This window comes from Oryctolagus cuniculus, chromosome 16, assembly GCF_964237555.1.
Source record: "Oryctolagus cuniculus chromosome 16, mOryCun1.1, whole genome shotgun sequence".
In the NCBI taxonomy this organism is placed as follows: domain Eukaryota; kingdom Metazoa; phylum Chordata; class Mammalia; order Lagomorpha; family Leporidae; genus Oryctolagus; species Oryctolagus cuniculus.
In genome coordinates this window covers 18,827,607-18,840,367 of record NC_091447.1, presented here as the reverse complement: position 1 = coordinate 18,840,367, position 12,761 = coordinate 18,827,607, and the positions used below count along the sequence as shown (strand labels likewise).

Here is a 12,761-nt window from a genome sequence, read left to right as displayed (position 1 = left end):
GGCACCCCACCCGGTCGCGCCTCTGAGCTCTGCTCGCGGGCCCAGGACCTCGGCCTAGCGGTCGCGTTGCGTCCGGGAGCCGCCTGGGAGCCGCATCCGGGGCTATGGGGAGGGCGGCCTGAGTAGGAGGGTGTGGAACTGCCCGGAACAGGCCGGAGCAGAGGGTGTGCCTGACCCTGCCCAAGGTGGAGCCCGCCCCCGACCGTAGGGCTCCGCGCCACCCGCCCCAGCCGCCTCCAAGTCCCCGGTCCACGCGCCCTGTCGGCCCTCGAAGGCCAGGAGCACCGCGGGTCCACGTAGGCCGCTCACGCGCGGGGCGCCCTCCCTCTGGCGCGCCCTGAACCCGACGTAGAAACCGCCCCGTGGACACTTCGAACAATCCGGGAAAGAAAGCATCTCTTAAAACCCACCCGGCTTGTCCGCGTAAACGCGGCGAGTCACTTTCAAAGTCGTCCTAGCGTCTCGTAAAGGTGGCCGGGGCCGTTTACAGTAAGAGCGGAGCCGCGTTCGCGACTGTACGACGTAATTACCTCCAGACTCGCCTCCCCGCGCCCCCAACCAGGGTGTACACCAGCGAGAGCGGCCAGTGCATTTGCACACATTAAACATCTTGAACGCGTAATTGCAGGCTGTAGACAGGCTGGACAATAAAATAACTCGGCTCGATATTTTTGGAAGCCTTTTGCAATTGAGCCTGGAGTAAATAACCGCTTTCTGTGTCTTCTTTACCCGTCTAACTGCGGCCCTTTCCCACCCCCGTAATTTCGGGACACCCCCGCATCCACGCAACCTCGCCGCTGCTTTTTGAGAAACGGCAGGGTGAAGAGCGAGGGGTTGTGAGCAGGGAGGGTGCGGCTGTTTGGGGAGGTCTCTGGAGTCTGGGGCTCCGCGGCGGATGAAAGTGAGCAGGGTCGGCTGGAGAAGAAAATGGGTTCTGATACCCTGGGCTGCCCTGGGCGCTGTTCTCCTCATCAGGGGCGCATAAGCCAAGCTCTCTGGGCCTCCCAGACTCTGGGCTCTGCGCCCTCCCGGATACTTCCCGGTGGGACGAGTTCCTGCCTCACCACCACCGCGCAAAACAACGCATCTGCAGACCGCGCTGGCCGCTGCGCGAAAAGAACGCGCTGCCTCCGTAAGCCCTGGCCCCGGGAGGAGGACCGGGATGGTTCTTCTCTTCCGTGGAGACTTGGGACTGTCTGGCTTGCCTTGAGTCGTAGCCGCCGTGTCTGTTAAATGGAGATGATTATTGTAACCTCGGGACCCACTTCACAGGTCGTTATGAGGAAGCACTTTAAAAAATTTTTTTATTGCCGTATAACTTACATACAAGCAAGCATACAAATTTTAAGCACCCAGATCACTGCGTTTTTATATATGTGTACACTTGGGTAAGTGCAACAAAGAACAAGATGTAGAGTGTTACCAGCTCCTCCCAAGCTCTGTGAAGAGGCGGTGTTGCAAGTAACCTTAGCCCGGACCACAGTGTCTCTGAGAGGGAGGTAGAAACCCTAGCCTCCTGTGCGGAGCTTCTTGAGAACCGACCAACACGCTGTCAAGGCGGTTTGCTGTTCCCGCCATCGCTAGGGGCAGTGGGAACCTCCAGGCGGCAGGCAGGAGCTCTTAAGGGCCTTGTTTACAGGCACACGCAGGCACCCAGAACTTGGGGGGCAGAATGGACGATCTGGCTTTGATTTGTTCTTTGAGATGATTGAGTTCTGTTGCTGTGAAAGGCTGGGGTGGCGCTGCCATGGCTGGCATCCTTTCCAGGCTTGGGGTTGGGGTTGGCAGCCTGAGCACCTCTCCCAGGAACTGGGGGTGGGAGTTGATATGGGGAAGGCAGAAATCCAGGCTTTGGGGTGCCTCCTGTCAGTGCTGTCCTCTGAACACAAGTCTGGTTTGATGGGAAATTCTTGGGAGAGATGTTTGACCCTAACATACACGGGGTGTCCCATTTTCTGAAGAAGAGCTAACACCTGCAAAGGGTGCACTTCCCAAGCCATACAAAAGATCTGGAAGAAAATCATGGGTGCTGTTCTGCAACCCCTCCCATACCCAGTTCTTCACACAGGAAGCCACTGTTGCTGATGTTTGTGTTTCCAGACTAGATTTTTTGGGGGTGATTTTTGTTTTGTTTTGTTTTGAGTGCGGTGGGATTCCTCACTTCACAAGCTGCCCTGGCTTTTGGCGTTTTCCTAAATTCTGGGCAAGACTGGTCTCCCTGACAGGTGTATTGGCTAGGAAAGTTACATTCAGACCCGGTGACTCAGCCGGGGTGAAACCAAAACTGCCCTTATGTGGCCTGGCACCAGGAAAAGGCTGCAAATGCCTGGGTTCTAGATCCTGACCTACAACTGCTAATGGCAACCTTCAAAACTAGTCAGCCAGCCAGCCTGCGCCGCCGTCATCACAGGCAACCCCCGCCCTCCCTGGGCCGGCAGAGCCATGCTGAGGGAAATAATCACGGCACTGACCATGACTTTGGGTCGTCCACCATTCTCTGCAGTCAGGGGAAATTGGAAGTGCCTCTTGGAATTTTTAACTATTCTGTCTAGTAGCTATAAAAACTCTGCTCGGGTCATTAGCCCACCCTGGGTGTCCGCCTCCGATTCCATTTCCTCAGTCGTCTTTGGAGCTCAATGGGGTGGCCCGGTCCTGGCCCCCACCCAGGCCTGGGCACGGCGGGAGCCTCGGGCTGTGCCCCCAGACCTTGGACCCCGCAGTGTCCGCCAGGAGACGTCGGAGGAAACGCGTTTACCACCTGGGCGACCTTGACTGCAGCCGATTAAAGTTTAATCCGAGGTGTGTGCTCAGCCCTGCCACGTTATTTAAACACATCAAAGGTCATAAAAAGATTCCAATGGCGTGAGCCGGTCCGACGCGGGCCCGCGGGGAGCCAGCATTGGATTCTGGTGGACTTCTAGGGCCAGGATGCGGAGCGCAAGGCGAGGAGGGGCCGTAGGGAAGAAAGGTTTGCTTTCCCGGCGGCACGCAGCCTGGCGGCGGCGGCGGCAGGGGGAAACCGAGGCTCGGGCGGCTGGAGCGGGACAGCGCCCTGCCCGTCTCATTAACTGGGAAGACATCTAGTGGGGAGAGGCCGCAACTGCAGCGGCGGCTCGCACCGCGCCCGCAGCCGAGGCCGCCGAGAAGCCCCTGTGTCCCCAGCCGCCCCTCGACCGTCGTGCAGATCCCAGGCCCCGGGGCTGGGCCCGTGCTCAGGCACCGAAAGGGCCTTTCCACCTTGCCAGGAAAGATCCGGCTTCCGCGGCGGTCCGGGGCCCTACTCCGCAAGGGGCCCTACTCTGCAAGGGGCCCAGCGTCCCGAATTCGCGCCCAACATTCCTGGTGCTCCAGATCCTGCAGCTGGTGGAGCCCTGGGGCGCCCACATGCGGGTCCTCTTCGCAGGTCCTCAATGGCTCTGGGAAAAAAAAAAAAAAAAAAAAAAAAAAAAAAAACAGTTACTCGCTTTAAACCCCCAGCGAGGAGGACCCCCGCCAGGTCCAGCGAACCGAGTTGCGCAGGCTGGAATTTTTGCTCCATTCGCGGCTTGCAGCCATCGGACCAGCCGGTATCGTTTCTCCCATGCAGATTCTCATTTTCGTGGGGGACGGGGTTTCCTAATGGCGACTCTGCAGCAATGAGCTCCGCTGCCTCTTAGCTCCCGCTACCCTACCAGGGCCTCCGAAGCTGCGGGTGAAGGCGCACAGACAGTTCGGGGCAGCTTCCCCGCGTGCTTCCCAGGTGCCAAGGGCAGCTTTTCCGGTGCTCCGAGCGGGGGTCCCCCTTCTGGGAGGCCTCCTAGCTGACTCCTTTGGATCTAAGTTCTCCTCTTCACTCCATTTGTTCCGGACATCTTTTTTAATCCTACAATTGCCAGGAGTCCCTTTGCTAATAGAATAGAGGGCCTGGAGACCCTGCTGCGTTTTTCCACCAGGCACCCCCGGGGCCCCACTGCACACTTGCAGCTTGTCTGGGGTTTGGAGCTGCTGGGAGCTGTAGGACCCTGGCCTGGCCTGCTCAATGCTAGGAACTAGGACTGACCAGGGCCGCCGGGAGCAGCCCACTGCTCTCTCCTCGTTTTGCTCAGCAAGTTGCCTTCTCCAAACCTACCCACACTCCTCCAGGGCTTGGACCATCCCTGCTTCTCAAAGAAGGGCTCCCGGAACCCTGTGCTGTGGCTGCCATCCCCATCCTTGCCCCCCTCCCGCCACCAAAATATCTGAAAGTAACTGGAAACTGTGGGTGGGAACACTCTAAACAAATACCTGAGACCTCAGCCAGCCCCCATCACACACCGAAATGCTTCCTCAAGGGGTACATAGGCTATGGTTCCTGCTGCCCACCCCCCACCATCTTCTGTTAGCTGGGTGAACCTTAATCCCCAAGGGAGGGAGACTCCCTTAGGTGTTCCTGATTCAACTGTGTACTGCTGGGGCAAGGGTAGGTGGGGGATGGGAGAAAGGACTGCAGCTGGATTAACCAGCTTTAACCTCCAGAATGAAAAAGGCAGAGCTGATTTTGTTGCAGATGAACCCAGGATCCAAGCAAGGGCCAGCAGCAGTCCAGGTCCCATGTTGAGCTCAGATGGGGCTGGTGTGGTGAGCCCAGCACATCCCTCTCCCCTTGGAGCACACGGAGCTCCTAAAGCACCCTGCCAGCCCACACCTGGCTAGGCCCGCAGCAGACCCCTGGCTGGATCCCAGGACCCCAGTGTCTCCTCTCTGCTCTGCTGCCAGCTCACATTTGGGGGACTTCTGTTCCTCAGGGTGACAAAGGGGTCTGCTTGCTGTTAGTGACATCAAATTACTTTGCACCAGCCGAGGGTCCCATGACCCAACATAACCTCACATTAGATCTGAGAAATGTGAAGAAATATGGCCTTTTTAAAGGTGGCTGAGAGTTCCTAATTGCTAGCAGGCTTGCCTGCCGCCCAGAACTCGGCTCCCAACCTATGCCTCCGAAGCCGGCGCTCACGTGCCTGGGCTCTCCGTGGGCAGAAGTTGGAGCTTGCATTTAATGCTGGACCCTAGTCAGCCTCTCAAAGGCCAGATATTTTTTGTGCTTAGAGAAATCCCAGGGAAGCTTGCGGCTTCAGCTCACCAGTGGGGTCCCGAGCCTGGCCCCCGGAGAATGACTCTGCAGATACTTCCCAGCACAGCCCTTCCTTGGGCTCCTGTGGCTTTCATTTTTGTTGGGAATTAAGGTTTCCTTGTTGCTTCCTCTCCCTTCCTTGTCTCCCAGCATTATGTATGGCATCTTTTCCCCCTCTTCTTCTTCCTCTGAAAATTCTCACCTCTCCCTGCAATGACCACCTAGCCCTCACCACTATGGCGAGCTCTCTCCTGGGGTCATAATATTTGTGTCCCATGAACCGGCAACCTGTCCCCAAGGTCAAGATGGGGACTGATCTTGCTGGTGCCCCACAGGCTGCGGCTGCAGGCAAGACTTGTGGCTGGTACTTCTGGGGCTTCCTGCCCCACACAGTTGGAGTTAGAGACTGGGAGAAAATGCATGCACACAATTTCTTTCCTTTAATTTACATACCCCTTATGAGTTTTGTTAAGCAGCTTTTCTCTAGTGCTAACAGCAATGATATGCAAAATATGAAAGCTTCCCAGAAACTTAACAAGTCAAAAACAAGGTAATCCAGAGATCATAAACAAGCTAAATGCAGAAAAACCCAGTATTCTTCTATAACAAAGACTAGTACCCATTTGGACAAATAGGCTTGGAATCTCTCAAGCAGCTGCCTACTATGGAATTTGCCAAATTCAACAGCTTGTGGTTTTTTGTTGTTGTTGTGGTGGGGGTTCTTCTTTGGATTCTAAAATTAAGAAGATTTTTGGTTAAATCACCTTCTTCACTGGGGAAAACCATATTCATTGTCAATTAGATCACTGAATTAAAAAAAAAAGAAACCTTTTTTTATTCACTCGATTGATTTATTTTCATCTCTTACCCCTGAGAGGGGTTCTAAAGAAATACAGAGACTTGCATTTCTTTGTGAAAATTGTGATTGCTGTAATGAGATACCAATTCAGCGGCAATTTCCCTGCTCCTGTTTAACCATTAGAAATCTCTTTGGGGTTTCCACCGGGGGACAAGGTGTGGTGAAAGGGGAAATGATCATTTACCCATTAATTAATGAACTTGTGCAGATTTGGAACAAAGGACCAAGGTATGGTTCTCATCTCTCCCCCTCCCCATATCCTGATACCGGAATAGAAATCGACTAAAGGCTCTCTTTTGGAAAAGGGAAATATAAATATCCCTCATACATACTTTTTTAAAAAAAATAGCAGTGCAGGAAAGATATGACTACAACTGAACTCCTTTTTCATCTGGATTTCTCCAGGGTCAACTCTCAAGTTCTTTGTAAATTGTCATCGGAGCAGTTCAAGTCTTTTTGTCCCATCTTGAAGGATACCTTCAAAATCCTACATTGATGAAATGATGTGATATCTGGGATTTAATTTAAAATACTCAAAAACATGGAAGTGGCTGACTAAACATGAAAGACAAAAGGATAATAGAAGTTGAAGCTAGTAGTTGGGTCTATAGGGGTTTGTTATCCTTGTGTATGTGTGTATTCCAAAGATTCCATAATGACATTTTTTTTTACTAAAAAACAATTATGTTGGGCAAAGGCATAAAAATTATACCTTCCAGGGGCTCAAAAAAATAAAAATGGTCCATCGGGTGGCACCTGGAGTTCCCCATTTAATGTTCCATTTTCAGGGACAGACCAACGGCGCTGTTCTCTTTTCATTTCCCCGGAATCAGCCAGCCATCCTGGTGCTTTCTTTCTGGCAATTCCCAACCCATAAACGGAGAATCCAGAGCAGAGGCTGGGGGTTGATTACCTAAGCTTCTATATTGGGCTCCTCTTGCCAGAGCGCAAAAACCCATAAACACTAATATCAAAAGTGTTTTTTTTTATTATTATTATTAATCTGCTATGTTTCCTGCAAGAGTTGAGCAGAGCAGGGCTGGAGATCCAAGACAAAGGGAAGAAGGCTGCACGGGGCGCTGCAGATGGGCTCAGCAAGGGTCTCCCGGGCCAGCCTTGGGTTCTGGGGAGACCCAGTGAACCAGATCAATGCCAGTCAGATAGCCCACTTCCGTGGGCCCACAAAGTACCCCCGGAGGGAAGAGTTGGTGGGGGGGCAGTTAGGAATAGTAGGGAGATGCGCCAGCCACCCTCAAGTATGTCACCAAGCTGGTCCAACGGGGTGACATTCTTTCTGAGGGCTTGGTATGATGCCTGTATTTCACCCACGGGACACTGGATGTGCGCATTCATTGCGTGTGTGCGCGCGCCTTTGCTGTGTGGGTCTGGGTGCGAGGATCAGGACGCACACATCGTTATGATTACAGCGTGTAACGCGCCCATAAAAGTCTGATCACACCTCAGTGCGTGCTTGAAGGGGTCCTGAGCTCCCCCTCCTCGTGGCCGCGCTGCCGAGTTTCCTTCACTCACTTGCTTTGTGCAGTTAGGATTCGAAGCCCGGATCGGGGGCACGGGCGTCCTCGGGGTTTGGGGCAACCAAGGAGTCCCGCGGCCCCAGGCGGCCCGGCTGTCTGCACCAGTTCCACGGCGAACTAGCCCGCGCCCGGCGGGAGCAGGGTGGGAGCACGCTGGCGTACAAACCCCCTGCTTCCTTCAGACGTTCCAACGTCCTCAGTGTATTTGTTGACATAAAGAATACACAGTCCGGCACTGGTTTCCTGTTTTGTTGCGGGCGTGAGCATCAGGCTGGGCTGGGGGGTGGGGGATGGCGGGTAGGAATCTTCCCACTCCGCCCCGCAGTTGGGGGCACAGGCAGCATCGCATACAGAGACCCCTCTGTCCTTGTCACGTCGCAGCCTCATGCAATTCCCCGCGCTGTCCTGCGCGCTCCCAGTCCCCTGACCTGCGAACTCGGGGCTCACTCCCTGGGTGGTTCCGGCCCCGTAGGCCAGCAGGCCGGTGCCCGCTCCAGCCTGCCTGCCGCGTACAACGAAAAGGCGTTTTTCCTCCTTCTTGGTACGCTTCTAACATCAGAAACTCGTTCCCTCTGATTCTGATGCGCGCTCCGGTCCTTTAGGCGAAGGCTGAGTGTCCGGGTCTGGGGACGAGCAGAGCCGGGGCGCGGTCCGGGCAGGGAGCTCTCCCAGGGCCACCAGAATTACTCGGGTGACCGAGAGCCGGGTCTCCGAGGCCCGAGCGTGCCCTTCGCTCCAAGGCTGGGGCAACAATGGGGAGTTGCGCCCGATCCCGAGCAGAGGACCTCTCCGCTTGGGATCCTGGGAGCTGCTTATTCTAAGTCGGGGAAGAGGCACCGCTCTTGCTTCTCAGGAGAAGGGAAACAGACCAGGGCAGCGCTGAGCTCGGGTCTTTCTGAGACACTAGTTAGTGGCTTTGTGATAATGGAAGGAGCCCAGCAGGTAGTGCCACAGTTGACTCCTCCAAGAACTCGCTGTCCTGAAAATCCATCCGATGAGATTCTTAAAGGCAACATGCGGTGGATGAGGGTCTTCCTCGACCTTGTTCTTCACTTTCTCCATGTCATTATGGGGTCACCACTGTTGCAAATGAGTTCTCCTGATCAAAAGTATCCCCACAACCTTGAGCTTTTTGGTACTTCTTGATGGCTCCAAATGCACAACAGTTTAAGAGCAAAGCTTGAGATAAGACTCTCAGGGTGTGCCATTTTCCTGCCCACCAGCCGCTTCAGCCCAAATGTCAAGACCCACCCTTTGCTGCGTAAGAAAGAAAGTACAGCTCCCACCCTAATGGGGATGAGGTGGGGACACCCCAAAGCCCCACTATGAACACTGCACCCCCCTTTCCCGATGGTCTGTTCCAGGGTAGATACAGAGGCAGAGGCACTCCCCTGTTGGAGTATTTTCCTCTTCTCTTTTTCTCTCCTCTTCCTGGCCACCCTCAGCCCCTCAGTTGTGTGTGTGTGTGTGTGTGTGTTTTTTTTTCTGGATCTTTCTTCCTTTGCCATTATCTCTGGGCCCCCAGCCCTCCTGGCATGGGAGGGAGAGGGTTAAGATGTTCTGCAAACGCTGCTCCTAAAGCTGCCTGGATACATTAGAAACACATGAAGATCCTGAAATACAAAGTGTCTTTAAAACCAGCCCTGGGCGGTAGATCCTAATGCTGGATGGATGCAGAGAAATAGTGCCAGCAACCAGTGCTGACAACTTCCTCCTCGCTCAAGTGTGAACAGGTAAATTTCATTTGCTAATGAAAATCAAACTCAATTAAAACTCAGCTTCCCTTTGTCCCTTTCTCTTTCTCCACGCCCCAGACGAGTATCAAGTTCCCCCATCCAGAAAAACCCAACTGAGGGCTCTTTTTTGGTGGGAGGCTTTCATGGCAGCCAAGAGCTCTCAGGGCGTCCTGGTGCGCTCCACCAAGTAAGAAGCCTCGCCTGCCAAGGCATCTCGGAGCAAAAACCAGGCTCGGGCAATTCCTTTAACAAAGGCCGTCTGCAGCCACCGTCCTCCAGTCCTGCCTGAGCTGACCTCTCTGGGCTCCTCCAGGGAAACCTGGGTGCCCCAGACAGAGCCTCTCCCACCTCCACCCCTGCAGTGCTCAGCTTGGCTCTTTTGCTCCAGGGGCCACTGCTGCCTGTGAAAGCAGTGGATGCTCTACCTTCCTCAGCCTAACCCACAAGGAGTCTGAGGGCAGAATTGTCGAGGCGATGGTGCCTCTCTACCGTCCTATAGGAATTCCTGATATTGAAGGACGCGCGTGTACACACACACACATACACACACACACACAGGAGCACTCAGGAGGTCAGTCCCCTCTAGCTGGGCAGACAAGCGAATCTTGAACTTGCCGTTGGGAGAAAGAGGTACCCTGGGAATGTCTGTTGCGTGCTTGCAACAGCACACTGCAGTCTGCATTGCCTTCTGACCTTTTTAAATTATTATTATTATTACAGCAAGCCAGGTTTTTTTTTGGGGGGGGCATTAAACACTCAACTGGAATCACAAATGAATCTCCCTCAGCACAAAGGTGAGGAGGGAGTATTATTCTTACTCCGGAGTGAGTAAAAATTCTAACAACCCAGACCTTTACTTACTCACAGAGCTCAGTCTCCTTCTAGAAGCCACCCCCCACTGATATCTAACCAGAACATAGACACTTAAAAGCCCTGAAATCCAAAACAATGAGGGAGCCGCCAGGCTGCTTCCCTCTGAGTAATCACATCTTGAGCGTTTTAAAAATGAACAGGGAGATGAGGGGAACTAAGAAAAATCTCTGGACAATACGATCGCTGAAGGTTCAGCCTAAATCTCAGTCCAGCATTTCCTTGATGGGGGTGCCACTTGTGAGGAGCAGAGCCTGATTTGCAATGCATCCCCAAACCTGCCGCCAGCGCCTTCCAACCCAGACAAACCTGCTAGTGGCTCCTCGGGGGGACGAGACGAAATTTCCTCTCCCCCTTTTTGGTGAGGAAGGACCCAGTCGACTCTGGCAGTCCGCGTAGCTGAGGCCCTTCCTCTGTGCACGGGGCTCCGGGCTCCGGTAAAATGGGAGGGGAGGGAAGAATGTGGAGCTGGCCTTGGCCGCTGTGTGCACCAGCAGCCGCGCCATGGCCAGAGGTGAGCTGGCACAGGCGCTGGATGGTGGGGGCTCCCCACACTGTATTTTCGTTTTTCCGGGTCTGGCTGGAAAACAGAAGAAGCTCAAAGCTCCGGCCAAGAGCAGGGCGGAGGCAGGGAAGAAGAGTCGGTAAACACCGCCCCAAAAACTCCACGGAGGCAGCAAAAAATGCCGGGTAGCCAGAGCCAGAAACAAGAATTCCAAAGGAAAAAGGGAATTGAGAGTGAGGGGAGGTGGGCGATTGGGCCTTTTGCGGCCACCAGGGTCTCCGGGCTTGCATGGAAGTTCTCACGCTGGCTAGACTGCAACTTTCAACTTGACCTTGGCCTCCAGCCGTGTCTGACCGTATGTGAAACCGCCCTGCAGTCCCCAGGAACTGGGGCCTCAAGCCCTACTCTGTCTCTTTGTCACTGTGTTTTACAATGCCACTCAGAGGGAAGGTTTAGGGAGAGCTGAAAGGGCCTGAAAGTCATACAAAATTCAAGTTCCTTCCCGAAGCCGGTCCCCGAGTCTGCCAGTGGCCAGCCAGGCAGCAGGTAAACTGGGGGCAAATCAATATTTACTGACAGCTGCTAAAATGTCAAGAGAGAAAGGGCACATTGGGTGTGTAGGGGACATGGGGGGGTCATAGACGGTTTTATTGGGCGACACTTACATTGGTCAGGGCAAACCCAGGATCTGGGCAGATAAAAGCCTGAGCCCAGCCACAATGGCCTGCCCGGAGCTTGCCGGAAGCCCAGGTGCCTAAGAGAACAGAGCAAGGGCGTGGTAGGTGCTGGTAAGCACAGTGTCCTGAGCTCAGGGCTGAGTCCACGGGCTGGGACCAGAGGGCAGGTCTCAGCCCTGCTGCTTACCAGTGCGCCCAGGGTGGGATGGAGCCCAGCGGCCCCTCCCAGCTCTGGTGTCCTCCTCAATGCACCCACTTTCACTTTGAGCGCTGGTTCTCCTTCTGGGCATCGGACCAGTTCAAGGCGCACAATCAGAAGTGGATGCGTTCCCAAAGCGGCAGCGGCAGCACCCCTGGAGTCCTTCACCAAAACATGGCGGCTAGGAGAGGGGTCCGGACGTGGCTCCTCCGGTAGCAACATCTCACCGCCTCCCGGGGAAGGGTCTCATTTCCCAAGCACAGAGCAAAGGCTTCTCGGATGGAATCCTCGGGCAGAGGAGTACTGGGCAAACACGGTGGGCTGGGGGATCTCGCTCTCTCCTTTCCCAACACGGAGAGAAGCAGTGGGTTTCCAAGCTCCTGGAGAGTCAACGTTCAACCCAGGAGCTGCTCCCCTTCGCCAAAAGGGGCTGAGGCCCCGGCCCCGCTGGAAGGTCTCCTCTTAAACCCTGTCCAGGACAAGCCCGCTGGACTGGCGATGTGGGAGCCTGGGTGAACCGAAGGGTACGCACTCCAGTCTCTGCGGGCGGAGGAAGATTTGTTACTGCGCCAGAGCGAGGAACCCGCTGTACACTTGGGTGTGTGCATGTGAGTGTGCACATCCGTGTGCACTCGAGTGTGTGCGTGTGCGTGCGGGTCACTGGGGTGGGGGGTCATGATGAGTGCAGTTCTCTGGGCCTAAACGCAAAGCTATGACACTACGCGTCCTCCTCAACGCCGCACACAGCGAAGGAAGGGGGCTCCGAGACTCAGCCCAAGCCTTCCGGCGGCACGTCCGGGGGTCCCTCGGAGCCAGGCACGTCCGCAGGAACCGACCAGCAGCAAACGCCCCGGCCCCGTGGCCCTGAAGAGTAAAATCGCGACGCTGTGGATGCTGAAAGCACTGATAACCCCCAACACACACCCCCGACTAAGGTCTCGCTGCCTAAAGACGCGCGGATATCCGGAAAGCAAGCATCCCCGGAGGTCCCCCAGGAAACGCCCGGGCCCGGCCACCGGCAGGTTTACCTGACCTGTCCCCCAACGCCTCAGGTCGCAACCCAGAGGTCCCGGCCCCGCCTGCCTGCGCCGCCCCGGTCCCCACGGGAACAGAGGTAGGGCAGGGGGGCGGCGAGGGGGCCGCCCTTCCCTCCCGGCCCCGCCCGCCCGCCCGCGGCCCCCGCCTCTCCCCGGGGTAAATGGTGTGCGGCCGCGCGGCCGGCGCTGGCGCGGGCGCAGGGAACTGCGCGGGCAGCGGCGGGGACCGCGGGCGCACGGCGCGGAGCCGGCTT

General features: G+C 55.5%; 1 long non-coding RNA gene across 1 annotated transcript; it reads right to left on the bottom strand.

Moving 5' to 3' along the window:
- Positions 1 to 2,773: 2,773 nt before the first annotated feature.
- LOC138845804 (uncharacterized) lies at positions 2,774 to 12,607 on the bottom strand. The gene is made up of 2 exons (XR_011382969.1): positions 10,399 to 12,607; positions 2,774 to 3,416 (listed from the first exon to the last, which is right to left on the bottom strand). It is a non-coding gene; the product is annotated as an uncharacterized lncRNA (long non-coding RNA).
- Between the last annotated feature and the right edge of the window lie 154 nt (positions 12,608 to 12,761).